Source organism: Athene cunicularia (genome assembly GCF_003259725.1).
Source record: "Athene cunicularia isolate RWA chromosome 1 unlocalized genomic scaffold, athCun1 chr1_part1, whole genome shotgun sequence".
NCBI lineage: Eukaryota > Metazoa > Chordata > Aves > Strigiformes > Strigidae > Athene > Athene cunicularia.
Genome location: NW_020799091.1, coordinates 36,495,890 through 36,503,521, shown reverse-complemented (window position 1 = coordinate 36,503,521; position 7,632 = coordinate 36,495,890).

Sequence of the window (7,632 nt, the reverse complement as noted above, 5' to 3'; positions counted from 1 at the left end):
GAAAGAAAGAAAGAAAGAAAGAAAGAAAGAAAGAAAGAAAGAAAGAAAGAAAGAAAGAAAGAAAGAAAGAAAGAAAGAAAGAAGCCACAAACAAACAAACAAACAAAAAGTGAGAAGTTGCATATCTCCTTTTCACTTTTTTTCATCTTTCTTCTTCACACTGTTTTCTATAATGGAAAGATTTTACTGGGGGTAAAGAAAAGAAGGGGCAAAGAATTTCCCTTTTCCCCCATATCTTTCTCTCTGGGAAACTTAAACCATGTATCTCTGCTAATAACTGCAGTGGCAAGGAGGACTCGTAGGACCAAGTTCACAGAAAGATTTAACCCGTGTTCTGTGTCCTTCAAACTTTGAAATCTGAATTAAAAGTCACTCCAACAGTACATGCTTTCCACTTTTAAATTACTTTCCTCATCAAAACCAAGACAAGCTATACTAAGATTTACTCATCAGATAGCTATATTGTTGTTCTCAATACTGATGCAAGTCTCACTGTCAGGGGATACCTGAACTTACACAAGTGAAGAGGCAGGTGGGGGATCATGTATGTCCAAATAAGATGGCAGGAAAGATGAAGTATAAAAACAATAGTAAAAGAAAATAAGCCTACCTGTACAATACAGAAGTGTATACAAGATGGCATCATGTAGGGAATACATAAAAAGGAAGAGTGAATGTATATGCCACTCCTTTGTTAACATGAGGTAACCATATGACCATGACAAATATTTCTCCTCTTTCTTTTCTCACTGAGGTATATAGAGGCAGGGATTTCCTAAGATGTGGCAAAGCTCCTCTCTCATTAGCACTGGGTAACAGCCAGTCCACCTGTGGTACAACTTGTCTCCCGCTTGGATCACAGATGTGTCCTTTCTTTAAATAACTTCATTTTCTAAAGGGTACAGTCTGTCCGCTCATGCAGTTCTGTGTGTTGTCAAATAGAGCAGGAAGCAGGACTGAATGTTCTGGTTCATCTCTTGATCCATAACTAACTGAAGGGACTAGCTCTCAACACTTAACACAAGACCTGTTTTTTCCTTCTTCACTGAAAAAAAAGATCATCTTTCCAGGTAATCCACATGATAGCCTAGTGACTGATAGCTTTTGTGCAAAGATGTTGGGGGTAACTGCCTTCAAGACTGCTGTACCTACTTTGAAGGATTACTTGATGTGATCTTGGGTAACTTGTCAGTCACTATTAACACATTGTTGTGACTCAGCAGGATATCCAGGAAAGATTTTGCTCACAATAGAAGAGTGAAAAATGCAGTTTAACAGAGAAGTCTGTATTTTATATAGGGCTAATCAACATAGATTTGAAGGATCGTATGGATGGGCAGTATTCATGACAACTATTACAAGTCTGGAACTTCCTATGTTGACATAAGGCAGCAGTTGAAACTGGGATTGCTAAAGCATTTATCACCCTGACCTGTCCATGTTGATCCTCTCCAAGCTTCCAATCTGCTGCAGTTTACAATTTAGTCAAATGAAGTAAACGGGAGCCAACTGTGGCTCCTTATAATGTGCCAGGCTAGGGTACAGTTGCCATTTCAAAATGTCTGCATGTTAACCCAACCATATTTCTGAGGGAGCCAAATGAGGGAAGAGGGCAGGTGAAAGCCATTTCACTCACGCACATCTAACATGCAGTGCACTATGAGTCAATAGAGTCTTAGAAATAAAAAAATGGGATTTTTAAGTCTGTGCAGTTCTTATTATGACAGAGAAATAGGCATTTTCAGCAAGTGATTGAAATCACCCTTTGTTGCCAAGGTCACCAATGGAGACATTTACAGAGTAATTCAGAGCACCCAGTTAAATGAAACTCCCTCTCTCCAAGCTCCAGCAGGGTTCCTTTGTATGTGAGATTATCTCACATATGTGAGGAGCAGGAGGAAAAGAGAGATCTATATCATCTTCATTAGCATATTTTTCCAGGAATACTTAGTAAGAATGTCCAGAAACTACTATGCTTTTTCTTCAGAAGTAACAGTAATTAGTATGCTGGTATGAAAGGAATATTGTTATGTAACAAGGGGGATTTTTTTATTTTGTTAAAAGTTCTATATTAAACTGTAAACCAATACCTTTTAGTGTCTTCCAGGTCAGTTTATTTTTGTTCTAAGTGCTTCCCAGGTGTGTGTTGTGTTTAATAGAATATGCTTTAAAAGAAACATTTCTCAAGTAGGGCAACATCACATTTTGCAAACCATTAAAGTGCAATAATTAGTAGTTTTATTCATTAAAGTGATATTTAATTTTTAGGTGTTTTTCATTAAAATAATCTATGGTGTTTGAACCGATACCTGTTTGGAACATTTCAATTTTTTTTTTTTTTTTAAGTTGATTTGGTCTTCCTGACCTGCTTTTTTGATATTACAAAAATTTCTTTGATGATGAACTAGTGAAACTACTTACAAGTCTTGGATCTTAAGTATTAATAATGAGTACATTATGCCCTTGACTTATCCTTCTGTGAGTTATTGAGACACATTAGCTACATTCAGTTGCATTTAATTTGGTTTGCCACTTATTCCTTCTATCAATATTTGTACTCTGATGAGAAGAAATGGTTAATATTCAAGGATCACCTTCTCCAAGGTCAGGAGCAATGCATCCTGACAATGACGAAGTCAGGCAAAACCACCAGACCTGCATAGATGAACAAGAGGCTCCCAAACAATCTCAAACACAAAAAAGAAATTTACAGAGGGTGGAAGCAAGGACAGGTAGCCTGAGAGGAGTACAGAGAAAATGTCTGAGCAGCCAGGGATCAGGTTAGTGAAGCTAAAACCCTGATAGAATTAAATCTGGCCAGGGACATCAAGGACAACGATAAAGTTTCTAAAAGTACATCAGTGATAAAAGGAAGACTAGGGAAAATGTGAACCCTTTCCAGAAAGAAAGGAGACCTAGTTACCTGGGACATGAAGAAGGCTGAGGTACTCAATGCTTTTTTTGCCTCAGTCTTCAACGACAAGTGCTCCAGCCACAACGCCCAAGATGCAGAAGGTAAAGATAAGGACTGTGAGAAAGAAGAACCACTCACTGTAGGAGAAGATTGGGTTCAAGACCATCTAAGGAACCTGAAGGTGCATAAATCTATGGGACTAGTGAGATCCATCTGTGGGTCCTGAGGGAACTAGTGGATGAAAGGGCTAAGCAACTGCCCATCATATTTGAGAAGTCATGGCAGTCTGGTGAAGTTCTGGAAAAGGGGAAAAATAGATCCAATTTTTGAAAATGGAATAAAGGAAGACCCAGGAACTACAAGCCAGTCAGTCTCACCTCTGTGCCCAGCAAGATCATGGAGTCAATCCTCCTGGAAAATATGCTAGGGCACATGGAAAATAAGGACATGACTGATGACAGCCAACATGACTTCACTAAGGACAAATTGTGCCTGACAAATTCGGTGACATTCTATGACAGGGCTACACCATTGGTGGATAAGGGAAGAGCAATTGACATCATCTACCTAGATTTGTGCAAATCATTTGACACTGTCTCACACAACATCCCTGTCTCTGAATTGGACAGACGTGGATCTGATGGGTGGACCACTCAGTGGATAAGAAATTGGTTGGATGGTCTCACTGAAATAGTTGCAGTCAATGGCTCAATGTCCAAGTGGAGAGTAGTGACCAGTGGCATCTGTCAAGGTCTATGTTGTTGGGACCAGCACTGTTTGACATCTTTGTTGGAGATATGGACAGTGGGACTGAGTGCACTATCAGCAAGTTTGCCAGTGACACCAAGCTGTGTGGTGTGGTTGACACACTAGAAGGAAGCAATGCTATCCAGAGGCACCTGGACAGGTTTGAGCCGTGGGACCATGCAAAACTCATGAAGTTCAACAAGGCCAAGAGCAATCCCACGTACAAATACAGGTTGGGGGATGAGTAGAGTAAAAGCAGCCCTCCAGATGAGGACTTGGGGGCATTGGTGGATGGAAAAATGATTATGAGCCAGCAGTGTGCATTCACAGCCCAGAAAGCCAGCCATATTCTGGGCTGCATCAAGACAATTGTGGCCAGCAGGTTGAGGAAGGTGATTCTCCCACTCTCCTCTGCTCTTGTGGGAACCCAACTGTGCCTAGCTCTGGGGCCCTCAATATAAGGACATAGGCCTTCTTGATCAGGTCCAGAAAAGGGCCATGAAGGTGATGAGGGGGCTGGAGCATTTGCCCTATGAGGCCAGTCTGAGAGAGTTGGGGTTGTTCAGCCTGGAGAAGAGAAGGCTCCAGGGACACCTCATAGCAGTGTTCCAGTACTTAAAGGGAGACTGCAGGAAAGATGGGGAGGGACTCTTTATTAGAGTGTAGTGATACGATAAGGGGTGTCCTGGTTTCAACTGGGTTAGAGTTAATTTTCTTGAGCAGGTAGGGAGCACAGCTGGAGTGCTGGGCCCAGATTTGCCACTGTAATATTCCATATCATGTGACATCATGCTCAGTATATAAAGAAGGTGGGTCCTCTCTCACTTCTGATCTGCAATGGCAGGATCTTTGTTCTGTCAGGATTGCTTTCTGGGAGAGGCTGGATATCAGTCAGTGGGTGTTAAGTAATTGCCCATTACTTTCCATTATTATTATTGTTTTATTACAAAACAGTTTTTACTTGTGTTTCTTCAGTGTCCTCCCCCATTTACCAGGTGAAGAAAGGGTGAGCTACCAGCTGCATGGTGTTTGGCTGCCAGCCCCTTACCATAACAAGGGATAATGGTTTTAAACTGAAAGAAGATAGATTCATATATAGATATTAGGAATAAATTCTTTACTGTGAGAGTTGTGGGGCACTGGCACAGGTTGCACTGAGACATTGTGGATGCCCCCTCTCTGGGAGTGTTCAAGGCCAGGTTGGACGGGGCTTTGAGTAACCTGGTCTGGTGGAAGGTGTCCCTGCCCATGGCAGGGGGGGGGATGGAACTAGAAGATACTTAAAGTGCCTTCCAAACCAAACCATTCTGTGATTCTATGATTCTATGAAATAACTTCAGCTGCTTATCCCTTTCTTGTTTTATCATCTGAAGTGCCTAATTTTCATAAGAAAGCTGTATATTTTTTCTGCAGCTCACCATACAGCTATGCTTTTGAAAGAAAGTTCCACTATTTTAGAAATAACCTTGATGGACCAGGAGCATACAAAAGTAATTTCTTTATGAGAAAGCCATTACTGAATCTAAAATGAGGAGGTTTTGAGTATTTCATTGTGGATGACTGCAGCTTGCAGCATAGGTTATTAAAGACCAAATTTTAATAACAACTGACAGCAGTTCAATAACATATGTGAAATGAGTAACACTATTTTATTTTTGTCTTTCATCATGAAGGATGTCAATAAATAACTATATATTACCCATGCTGAAATATTTCCTTAAAATACAGGCTCATCTGAGGTAAAACTCTGCAACTCCTTTGTGTATCACAACAGTAATATAGGATGAAATAGCCTAAATTTTCTTACATAATGAAAAAACATTTGAGCAGGATGCTAATAATTATCCCAACTAAATTTGATCTGTATAATCTGCTTGTATAGTCTTTGATGATCACAAGTGCTTGTGACCCTAATTCTATTTACATCTCTCACCATCAACACTAAGAAAGGAGTCTGAGCAGGTCAGTAGAAGTATAGAGTTATTTTCTCCATGTTCTAGTTTTGGCCAGGATAGAGTTAACTTTCCTCGGGCTGAGAGGGACCACAGCTGGAGGGCTGGGTCAGGGTTTCATTGGAGTGGCATCATGCTCAGTATATAGGCGGATGTGTGCTCTTTCACGCTCTGGTTCAGTTTCGGTTTTCTGGTTGGCACTGCAGGATTTTTGGTGCAGTTGGGATTGATGCTGGGGGTGGGTTGTGTACTGATTGCCAAGCCACTGTTGTATTTTTACCTGTTTGGACTTATATTATTACTGTTGTTTTGTTACTATTTTTTTTTTTTTAATTCAACCTACAAGTTTCCTTTTTTGTCCCTTCCCTATTTCACTGGAGGGGGGGGGAAGTAAATGACTGGCCATGTGATGATTAGCTACCAGCTGAGTTCAGACCACGACACTCCATTTTCTATATTTTCACAGTTTTTACTCACCTTAAAAGATATACATTAAAAGTATTTAACTCCTTTATTTTCCTAAAGGTGGAGTCATATTCGCCAACACATTTCAGTACTGTTCCAGTGACGGCAGAGAAAAACAGGACATTAATACTAGGCTTCTAACTGTATCACCACCACTTCAAGCAAAGAAGATGAATAGTCATTTAATGGCCATAGTGTCAGCCTGGAAATTAGGAGGTATGTATCATACGTCATAGATTTTCCATGTGACCTCCAAACAAGTAATTTTTTTCTGCTCTTCAGATCACCATCTATAAAGCGGTATTAATAGGCGTTTGTTACTTTACAAGAATACTGGGAATTATTTCTACATCTTCTATACTGGTAAAAGTGGAATGCTTTAGATGAGACACAGCATCTCACAAATTAAGTTAGATGATAGCTCCTGGGCTGGAGCTGACTCATGACTGGGCAGCTCAGTGTTGGAAGAGCCAAGAGACACCTGCCTATATCTGTGTATATAAACAAGTTTAAGTAGATATACACACTTGGCCTGTGGCAAATATTCCAAAAGTCATGCACATCCGATCAACTTATGTTTAGTTGTGCATTTTTTCTGCCAGGGATTGCAGTGGCCAAAATAATTCGCACATCGGGGACACCAGTCATAGAGGCCAAAAAGAAATGAGTCAAAGTGTTCTTCCTTCTTTCTTTCTGCAGGGCAAGGGCCATTTATTTTCTTTAATCTCTGTTTTTCTTCTTGCAATAATAATACTTATACAGTATTATATACTTATGCTCTCATTCAAGCTTTTACTTCTTAATAAGCAAATCAGCAACTAGACAGCCATCAACCCTCTCTCCCATCAGACAGTTCCATACTTTTCCAGAGCTCGATGTTGCAGCTGTCTATTGTTTTTCCCTGCTACCTTAGCACTGCCTGGCAGTTTCTTATCTCTCTTCCAGGCCTGTTTCTCCTTAAAACCTTTCTCCTTCTCCGGGTCTGTGCAGAGCAGAGCTGACCGGCTGATGTCGATTTGGCTCTTAAATTGAATCTCCCACAGCTGCACAGGGCTGACACTCACACAAGGGATCTAGAGGCAAAGAAAACAGAGATATTGTGAGAATTCACCATCTTCCAACATGACACAAACGTAAATTTCCTTAAGTATAGGTATAGCAGCTGTGGTAATATGGTAAAAGTTATGCATTGCTACCTCTGACCTTACCTCTTCAGCTTCAGTAGTGGTTCAGTAATCACTCTTGAAGAAAAAAAAAAAAGCTGTATAAGAGAATTCATTCATCTCATGGGGTTCCCTAAACATCCTTCTCTGAAAGCCACCACTGATGTGATCATGAGATGACATGAAGATATAATAAATGGTGGCTCCACTTGACTTTAACTGTATCCAGTGGAGAACAACCACACATTGGACAAGATCTAAAAAAGGCACCATGATTCTGTCTGGCTGCCATTCTATATTTTTGGAAAAGCACCACAACTATGAAAGGAAGTATGTCAAGAATTGCTGTCTCCACCTCAATGTCTTGGAATTTTAAGATAAAGGGGTATAT